Source organism: Mustela nigripes, chromosome 1 (genome assembly GCF_022355385.1).
Source record: "Mustela nigripes isolate SB6536 chromosome 1, MUSNIG.SB6536, whole genome shotgun sequence".
In the NCBI taxonomy this organism is placed as follows: domain Eukaryota; kingdom Metazoa; phylum Chordata; class Mammalia; order Carnivora; family Mustelidae; genus Mustela; species Mustela nigripes.
The window spans coordinates 101,510,924-101,521,664 of record NC_081557.1 but is presented as its reverse complement, the minus strand read 5'-3'; the positions used below and the strand labels follow the sequence as shown (position 1 = coordinate 101,521,664).

Below are 10,741 nucleotides of genomic sequence, written 5' to 3'. Positions count from 1 at the left end.
GTTATCACCATCTATCTTAAATGAAAATAAAATCCTCACATTAGGAAAGTGGCTGCTAAAGCACATGTCTGTCCTTTTTCATTTTTATGATTCTTTTTTGACCAAAGTTCAGTATTTTTTCATACTATATTTAGTTTGTTACTTCAGCCTGCTAAAATCTTTGATAATCTTGATTTTTTTAATGCCATGAACTCACTGTCCCACTCAGCTCTGAGTTACTGGATAAGAATTCTATTTGAACATCCACTGAAATTATCTAACAAAAATGCCAGGGTTCTGGGGGAAGTGAATTAAGAGCTGCAGATAGAACCAATGTGTACAGGATGGTGGTGAGGTTGGTTGGAAAATGCTCTTAGGGGCTACTTAATTTTGTCATTAACATTCTCTGTCCCTCTTTTCTCATATGTAGATGAGAGGGTTTGATAGTACCTACTTTATAGGTATTGTGGACTTAAATGAAATGATGCAGGAAAATATTACATGTGTACTATTTTTATTTTTGAACTTACCATTAGAAGTCTAATCCTGATATTTAGGATTAGACTTTCATGTGTGCCACAGAAAGTCTGGCACACATGAAAGTCACGATTATGGCAGGAAAGATTTATCCAGACAGTTTAATATGCATTAGTTTGGTTTTATTACAATGTGATCTTTCTACCACCTATACATCCAACAGAAATCACCCCACCCACCCCAGCACCAATTAGCTTGCTAAGCATCCAAAGCCAAAGAACACAAAAAAGAAAGTAGATACTAGACTTTTTGCAAAGCTTTTATATTACCTGATTTTATAGTTTCCCTATGACAAACCTAGCTGATTTGTCAAATAATCAGAATCACATTTCTCTGAGGTCAGTGTTATATTTCCATTTGCAACATTCGCTTATTGCATGGACTGTTTCTGTCAATATTGTCATTTTGAATTTTGATTAAGCATGCAACAGCAAACAGGACTGCAATGCGAATACCTTCAGTTCATAACCATATTAGGTTCCTTGGCTTTATTTAGCAGAGAGAGAAAAATGACTTTGTTACCTGAATACTAACAAGAGCACCTAGTTAGCTGTTCAGGTTGCTTTAGAAGAAGAAAACCTACAAGGAAGGCTAGCAACAGCCTTGGCTAGCAACAAACATCTTGGAGATTGTTTTAGAGATTTTCATATTTCCATATTAATATGTCATACTGATACCATTTTAAACTAATACACAAGTTCCAGTTTTATGGTGTATATAGATAGGCAAAATTAGAGTGGGAAATTAATCTCTCATTCAGTATAGCAGCTAAAGAAAAGCTCTTGTCTTCTGCACAGTGTATTCTAATTTACTCTAACAGCATTCTCAATTGTACACAACATGCAAGGGAAAATATGTACCATGAATAAAAGTACCTGCCATTTATTGTCTATATATCAGATGCACATGGTCTTTCTCTGTATATATGTATTCTCTCAATAACACAAAAAATCTTTTATTATTTCTGTTTAAGAGTGAGAAAATTATGGCTCATGGGCTATTAGTAATTTGCCCAAAGTCACAACTCAAAGATTTAAGATGTTTATCTGAGTTTAAAACTTGCATATTATCCATTAAAACCTGATTTTTGTTTTCAGAGAGGGAAATCAGGGGCAGAGAGAGAATCCCAAATAGGCTTCACACTCAGCATGGAGCCCTACCCAGAGCTTGAACTCATGACCCTGAGATCATGACCTGAGCTGAAATCAAGAGTCAGACGCTTAATGGACTGAGCCACCCAGGCATCTCAAAGCATGAGAGTTTTAATTTCTTTTTCAACCTTCTGAAACAGTTTTAGCTGAAACTTTCCTAAATTTATACCTTTCTGTCTTTTACCAGTGATAATAGCAATTGAAAGAAGTATTAAAAATAGGAGGTGGGGGGATGGTGCCTTGGTGGCTCATGGGTTAAACATCTGATTCTTGGTTTCTCCTCAGGTCATGATCTCAGGGTCTTGAGATCAAGCCCTTCTTCAGGCTCCATGCTGAATTGGGGAGTCTGCTTGTCCCTCTCCTTCTGCTCCTTCTGCCCACCTTCTCCCCTTCTCTCTCCATCCTCAAATGAATACATACATGCATGCATGCATACATACATACATACATACACATATATATACATATGCAAATAAATATCTTTTTAAAAAATAGGAGGTGGGGCTGAATAACAAAATGGATTTGCCAGGAACCCACCTTCTATAAAACACCCACATGTAGCATAAAATATATTTTACCATTTTTCTGGGCCACAGATGTGAGGGAGATGGCCAAATGGCTAACAATCAAAACAGGTTGATGCTTGATGAGCAGTAAGCTTTAAATCAGATTTCCCCTGGAGGTAAATAACTGATAGCTTTGTAACCAAGAGACTAAACACTGGATTAGCTACAGAGTGGGGGAACAGAAAACGAGCCTCCAGAAATGGACTTAGAATGGTAATGAAATAGTCCCAGTCTGTAGCAAAAGCAGGATTCAAAAGGAAATAGAGTTAAATCCCCACTGGAAGAAAGCACCATAACTTTCGTCTTATAGGTTTTCCATAGATTAAGATGTATGGCTTCCAGATAATCATCATATACACAAGGAAATAAACTACCATGAATGAAAGCCAGCAGAAAAAAACCCAAACAAACAACAAAGACCAGAGATCTCTAAAGAACTCAAACTTTTTAATTTTCAGATAGAAATAAATGATGTACAAAAAAAGAGTATGTGAAAATGATGAAAACTAATAGTTGACACATTGGAAAAACACAAAATAGAACTTTTATCATAAAAAATATTACAAAACAGAAACTAAGTAAGATCTATCTGGAGAGAAATTTAGCAAACTGAGAAACATATTCAGAAGTAGCACAAAACACAACACAGAAGTAGGAGATGATAACCATGACAGTTTAAGATAGATGGAGGATAGAATAGGGGTTATAGTGTATGCTTAGCTGAATTCCCAGAAGTCCAGTATGGAGATAATAGAAGAAAGGCAACATACTCAGGAATACCGTACATTGATCTTTCTATTTCTAGCTCATACTGTAATAAAGCAACCCCCACATCTTAGTGGTTTAGTACAACAAAAGTTGGCTTCAGTCAAGATGATGCTTGCCTCTGTTTTTCATTCAGTAAGTCAATAATCTAAACTGTTCTGATCTTGAATCTCTCTGCCATCTTGACCTGAAGTTGCCACGTTTGTTCTGGAAAAGGAAGAAGGGTGTAGAGAATGACACAAGCCTTGTCACTGTCTCAACCTGGAATGATGCCCATCTCTCCCACTTACCTACCCTGAACAAAACAGTCCCAAGGTCCCTATGAAAGTTTACCAATTAGACTGAAAACAGATTTCTCAATAGCAACAATAAAAGGGAGCAGGGAATAATACATTTGAAGGGCTAGGAGAAAACTACCTTCAACTTCTGTATTCCTGAAAAAAAAAAAATCAAAAGGGAAGACAGACTAAACATATTTTCAGATGAAATACATATTTTATTTATATATAAAGAGATTGCCATAAATAAGTCTACATCAAGGGACTTGCTGAAGAACTTTTGTGAGATAATCAATGATCTCAGAAGACAGGTCCATGATTCTGGAAGGAATAGTGAAAAAGAAATCGATGAATATGTAGATAAATCCAAACAAATGTGTTTTGTTGTTGTTGTTGTTTTTTTTTTAAGATTTTATTTATTTATCTGACAGAGAGAGATGACAAGCAGGCAGAAAGAGAGGAGGAAGCAGGCTCCCTGCTGAGCAGAGGGCCCAATGTGGGGCTCGATCCCAGGACCCTGAGATCATGATCTGAGCCAAAGGCAGCGGCTTAACCCACTTAGCCACCCAGGCGCCCCGCAACAAATGTTTTTAAATAAAATAATATCTAATTTGGGGAAGTTGGAAAAAGGACAGCACTAAATGATTGAACCAAAAAATGCATGTAAAATGTAGAAGATTGATTTGAATATGGTGTTAAGTATTTTCTTACATTGTTTAGAGGTGAGAATTATATTAGCTTCAAACATTAAATTAGAATGTATAATGAGCTTCTATGATAACTAACAAAAATAGAGGGGATATAGTTTTCAAATGAGTAGAAAAAAATGAATGGTTTAAAAATAATAAAGCAACCTAAAAATTCTTAAGGCTTAAAAGGAGAACAAATGAAAAGCTCAAGACAAAATATAAGGCATTGATTTCATAACCCCTCTGACCCCTCATAATCCCAACTGGGGATTCATAAATACTCATGAAAACAGACAAATACTAAAGAGATAGAAATAACACATCGGTCTTAAATGCTAATTAAAATAAACTTGGAGAGCGATGTGAAGTTCAGACAAAAGTGACTTTAAGATAAAAAGCAATTTTAGATATTGGAAAAGTTATTGCATAATACTAAAAATTTGAATTGAATCAGGAAAGTTAAATGATATAAATGTGTATGCATCTAAAATTATATAGATATAAAACCAAAAGTGCTTTGAAAACAGTAAAAAAGTAGTTCAACTGCCATTGAGTTTAAGAATAAAAGAGAAAAGGTACAGATATTAAAACTGAAAAATGAACATGACCGCAGGCAGTAGAGTGTAAAAAAAAAAAGTATAAGGCAAACAACGTTATGCCAACAAAGTCTATTTTGGCAAATTACTAGGAAAAATATCACTTAACGGTGGCTATTCAAAAAGAAATAGGCTAATAACTGCTGCTGATAAAGATATGGAGAAAAAGCCATTGTGATGCACTATTGGTGGGAATGCAAACTGGGGCAGCCATTGTGGAAGATAGGGCAGAGGTCCCTCGGTAAAGTAAACGCGGAGCTACCACGTGATCCCGCAATTCTACCTCTGCATATATATCTGAATGAAACGAGATCACTGTCTTGAAGAGATATCTGTTCCCCCTTATTCATGAAAGCATTATTACAGCAGCCCAGATATGGAGACAACCTAAGTGTCCATGGAGGGATGAATAAAGACACACACACACGAATGTTATTCAGCCAGAAAAGAAGGGACTCCTTCGTTTGCGACAACATGGATGGAACCTGGCGACATGATGAAGTGACAAAAGTCAGACACAGACAAATACTGCACGATCTCATTTGCATATAGAATATAAAACACCTTAACTCATTTAAACAGAGAGTAGATTGGTGGCTGCTGGGGTGAGGTGGGGGAATTGGGTAAAAGAAGGTGGGAAGACGGTAAAAACGTTGAGTAAGGTAAGTTCTGGAGTTCTGACCTAAAGCATGACAACTTTAGCTAACAGTACTGTATTATATACTTTAGAAGTTGCTAAGAGTAAATCCTAAAAGTTCTCGATCCCTCTCCCACCCACTCCCCTGACAAGGATAATTATATGAAGCGATAGATGTGTTAACTAACCTTATTGTGGTAATCATTTGGCAATATATGCATTTATCAGATTGTCACGTTGTTTTATAGAGAAGTTCTAGAAAAATTCCATGAAACAAATAAATCTAATTCTCTGCAAAAGATTTCAGAGAAAAAAAGTTTATAACTCCCTATTCATTTTAATAGATGACTTTTACATTTATAACAAAGTATACACAGTATGACAAATGGAAATCATAAGCTAATCTTACTCATTAATATAGATCAACATTCTAAATAGTTTTAGCAATTCTGGCCATATAAACATAATTCATTATGTGTAAGTTGGGCTTCTTTTTGGAATAGCTTGATTCAACACTAAAATTGTTTAAAGGAAAGAAATATGATTATCTCAAGGCATGCAGCAAAGTGTCTTATAAAATTCAATTTCTGTTTATGACTGAAAACCTTACAGCAAGTATCCATTCTTACTATATGAGATGTCAGAAGCGTTCTTGCTATCACTGCTTCTAGTTGACATTGCACTGGAGGTCCTAGAGGTGCTGCACTAGCTAGTGAGGTAAAACAATAAAAATGAAGGTGCAAGGAAGAATTGGAGGGATTTGAACAGTTCCCTCATAAATCAAAATACAATCATCCTGGGTTGCCTGGCTGGCTTAGTCAGTAGAGCATGGGACTCTTGACTTCAGAGCCTTGAGTTCAAGGCCCACATTGTTCATAAAGCTTATTTTTTTTAAAAAAATAGGGGTTCCTGGGTGGCTCAGTCAGTTAAGTGTCTAGCTTTTGCTCAGGTCATGATCTCAGGGTCCTGGCATTGAGTCCCACATGGATGGGGCTTCCTGCTTAACGGGGAGCCAGCCTCTCCCTCTGTGGGCTGGTCCCCTGCTTGTGCTCTTTCTCTCTGTCAAATAAATAAATAAAAATAAAAAATATATAAACTGAAATTTTGAAATATATGATCATCTGCATAGAGAACCACCAAACCTTTAAGACAAATCATTAGAAATTTTAAGAGGTAACAAATTAGTTGCCTGTGAGATCGATATATTTAAGTCAATTTTATTTCTATATATCATCAACAATGAGATAGAAAAAATAATTTTAAAAATATGTCATTTAGAATTGCAATAAAAGCCATCAGGTTCTAGGAATAATTTTAGGAAAAGAGAAGCAAGACTTTTGTTTCATTTTTTCCCCATATTTCCTTTTTTAATTTTTTGTATTTAAATTCAGCTAATTAACACATGGTTTATTATTAGTTTCAGGGCTAGAGTTCAGTGATGTATCAGTCTTATTAGACACCCAGTGCTTATTACATCACATACCCTCCTTAATGTCCATCACCTGGTTATCCCAACCCCCTACTTCCCGCCCCTCCAGCAATTCTGTTTTCTGTTTCCTATGATTAAAAGTCTCTTATGGGGTGGCTCACTTGGTTAAGCATCTGACTTTGGCTTGGGGCACGGTCTCGGGGTCCTGGGATCGAGCCCCTCATCAAGCCCCACAGCGGGCTCCCTGCTCAACAGGAAGCCTGCTTCTCCCTCTCCCAATCCCATGCTTGTGTTCCTTCTCTCTCTGTGTCTCTGTCAAATAAATAAATAAAATATTTTTTTTATTTTTTATAAACATATATTTTTATCCCCAGGGGTACAGGTCTGTCATATGATCTCCCTGATATGAGGAAGTGGTGATGCAACATAAATAAAATCTTTTAAAAAAGTGTATTCATTAAAAAAAAAAGTCTCTTACATTTTGTATCCCTCTTTGATTTCATCTTCTTTTATTTTCTTCTCTCTTCCTCTATGATCCTCTGTTTTGTTTCTTAAATTCCACATGTGAGTGAGAGCATATGGTAATTGTCCTTTTCTGATTGACTTATTTCACTGAGCATAATACTCTCTAGTTCCATGCATGTTGCTGCAAAAGGCAAGATGTTTAGTTCTGGAACTTAATATCTTTGTTGAACGACTCTAAAGAAGAGCTTTTTAAAAATCCAGTTATTCTACCTTAACAAATGCGGGAATTATCTTGTTGCACTTTTGATTGTTTTGGTCAATTGTGTTATCCCAGGTAATTCTCTGTTTTGTATAGGTTTTTAAATTTATTTACCCTGAGCTATGGGAAGTAGCATTTTCATTTCTTAAAATTTACTCACTGAAAAATAATCAGTACTCACATTTTAGTATATTTCCTGATCTTTTTGGAAGCATACCTTGCAGCCATCATTTAGAGTACTTAACAGTGGTGGGAAATGGCCTCGAAGAGTGTTTAGGATTTCAGTTACGTCCTCTTCCCTTGCAACTTCAATCTTCTGTGTGTATCCTAGTTCCTGGCCATATCCAGATCACTGGAAAATAGCTGACACAATATTAGTGATACACTTGGTAAAAATCTTTAAAAGTGCACTTTTTCCAACCAGTGAAATACTGAAAAATCAACTTTCACTAAACCAGCACTTAGCAGTTTGCTCATTAGTCCTTAGATTACGCTTTCACTAGATTTCTCCCACTTGAGCAGTAGAAAAGAGGATGGAAATGAAATCATGAACCAATTTAAATAAATGCAGAGCAGCAATTCTTTGCTGGAAAAGAAAGTATTTTTCTTTAAATGGAAGTGAATCTCAAGTTTAAGACTGAATTCTGAAAAGGCAATCTGGAAGAAGCCCTTTTATATCATGGTTACAATGAACAGATTTGTTGTTTTTCTTGCCAAAAGGGCAGTGTCTCAAAATCAAGCTGGGCAGATCCATCAGAATGTCGACAGCTAAATTCCCCCAAAGAAAACTTCCCTTCTCCAAAGTACACACGTTCCAGTACTTACGGAAGCAATTCTTTCCCAATGCAAGCGTATCTTTCACACTGAAAACAACTTTATAATTTTTATCTTCTTTCATGAACTTGAACAAATTAAATCAGTAAAGAAAATAATTACCCCCAACAGGTATCCCTGATTGTGAAAACTGCATGCCCTACTCCATTTCGTGTGCATAATTGAAAATACCCAGCATGACGGCATGAGTGTTTCTGTTTGGCCACTAGACATTGGAGAGCACTTCCCTGGTGTCCACGGTTCTGGGGCATAATGAGGGCATTACTGATGCATACACCAGCAATGCCTTTGCTTTTATGTCTAAATAGCAGTGAGTGGGCTTCATGATGTCCACCACATATCAAGAACGCATGTATGGAAATCAGGCAGTAATTGTACTAATGCTAGTATCTATGGAATGACTATTTTCTCTCTGCCAGGTGCTCTGCTAAACATTTTGTTTGGACTATCCCATGTAATCTTTGTAAATCCCTTAGGAAGTAAATATGGTGATCCCTGTTCCACCAAGACAAAAATGGAAGCTTCCAGGGACAGAATAACGTGGCCTTGGTCTGATAGCTGGTCTCTGGCAGAGGATTCAAAAGCTTCTCTGTCTGACTCTGAAGACTGCTCCGACCACTAGGCAGCTCCAGTATTTAAACACACAGAGACATAATAGAAAAATACAGCAGGAAACCAGAATGAGGAAACATCAAAGGCATTTTTCATAGGCTTAATACCAGACTGTATGGTCTAAATCTAGACACAGGATTTTACTGGCTATTTCTCTCTTTCCTGTCCATCTGTAATCTGTCTATCTGTTTATGTCTGCCAGCCTTTTGTGACCTGTCTCTCCTCTTTCAGTCCATCCCCCCCGCACCCCCCGGCACTGTGATTGGATCAGGGATGGGCTTGTGGGCCAGACAGAGCCAGGCCAGAGTCCTTTGGACAGGCCTGATGTGGACACAGAAGGGAAAAAGCGTCCTGATCCTTCTGAGAGTGTAAGCGCTAATGACTGCCTCACCTGGAACTGCCCTGAGTCACCTTCTCTGCTCGGAGAGAAGGCTTGCTCACTCCTGAGGCCAACAGAGACCAGATAAGGGGCTAAAGACATGGATCACATGATATTTGAGAACTGAGAGCCAGCTGCGTTAGGGTTAGGAGCATAAGATGCCTCTTCGGTATCTCAGTAAGATGAGTAGGAAAGACCTTTTTTCCCCTCAAAGTTTAATTTGAGTTGGGTTTCTGATTTCTCAAACACAGAAGTGCTGACTCATTTCCACTGTATAATTTTACATTTTGTTGAAGATTCCATACTCTTTTCTGTGTGTGTGTGTGTGTGCACGCGCTGCAACCACTTTCTGCACTGCCGATTCCTGATCTTTCTTCTGGCAAAGATGGGTAATGCAGAGTATCCACGGATAGAGTTGTGGTGCCTCATAATGTGAGCTGCATGCACAGGTGTTACATGCACAGGTGACAATCTGTATGTGTGCTGGAGAACACAGAAGAAGCACCATAAAATTAACTGCTTATTACCCCAAACATCATGCCACCAGGATTTTGAGCATTAAACTCTGAAACATAAATCATTCCAGACAATTTAGGCAAAACGTGCTTGAGCCTGCTCTAGCTCCCTGTCACCATGTAAGGCTGATTTAATTCCTTAAGGCTGCTGCAATGGTGCATCATAAATACCTATTCCGGAATTCCCTAGAGTTACACTGTTCTCTGTATGCTACTCACCCACGGAATCAGACTCTGATATTCAATCTAGTCTTTCATAAATTAAGTAATAGCTTAGTAAATGTCTCTATCAGGGTTTCAAGAAATTTTGACATTTTAGTGGCCAATTCAGTATAGTTTTTATTGCTTTATTAGTAATGTTTTTCAATGATTTATATATGTCTATGTTAGTGGAATGAAATGTCCCTCCTACAGGCTTTCTGTAGTATTACAGGAGGTGTATAATGTTAGACAAACATTAAAAAAATAAGAACTGAAAATACCATGTATAGTACTTGACACAAAGTTTTTTTTGGATGTAAGTAGAGTGAATTAAGAAAAGAGTTCAGATGTTTTGGAGGAAGGAAATTTTTTCATAAGTCAGATTAGGAAATACAAGTTTATGGCTTTTAAGAAATGTTGGCTCGATTTACTTTAAAATCTGTTAAGGGTTTCTATGTAAGGAAGGAATACTTCATGGAAAAAGTCAAAGAGGATTCATCATTGGTGAAATTTAGGAATCAAACTAGCAAACTCTCCATCTTGGTTACTTATGAAAACTATTTATTTAAAGACTGTCCAAAGTGCTTCCAAATTGCTTGAGCAAGTTGAAAGTAATCTCCGTAAAAGTCATCTTGTGGGTCATTTGTGAAGAATCTGTAGGAGAATGACAAAGATAAGATGAAAATGCAAGGCAGGCAGAAGGGTGTGTGGAGTTCAGGGAAGTTACAGAAATTGTTCTGGGAAAATCCTTCAGCTTTTAATCTCACTGGGTTTCAGTTCACAGATGTGAGTAGAAAGTCCCCTCCTTAGAGGAGCTGAATGAATTTCTTTTTCTCCAGTGGAGGAAAA

The 10,741-nt window shown here is 37.1% G+C and overlaps 1 long non-coding RNA gene across 1 annotated transcript; it reads right to left on the bottom strand.

Moving 5' to 3' along the window:
* Nucleotides 1-3,493: 3,493 nt before the first annotated feature.
* Nucleotides 3,494-7,975, bottom strand: LOC132013187 (uncharacterized). Its single transcript, XR_009402908.1, has 4 exons — nt 7,597-7,975; nt 7,106-7,273; nt 5,387-5,489; nt 3,494-3,597 (listed from the first exon to the last, which is right to left on the bottom strand). It is a non-coding gene; the product is annotated as an uncharacterized LOC132013187 (long non-coding RNA).
* Between the last annotated feature and the right edge of the window lie 2,766 nt (nt 7,976-10,741).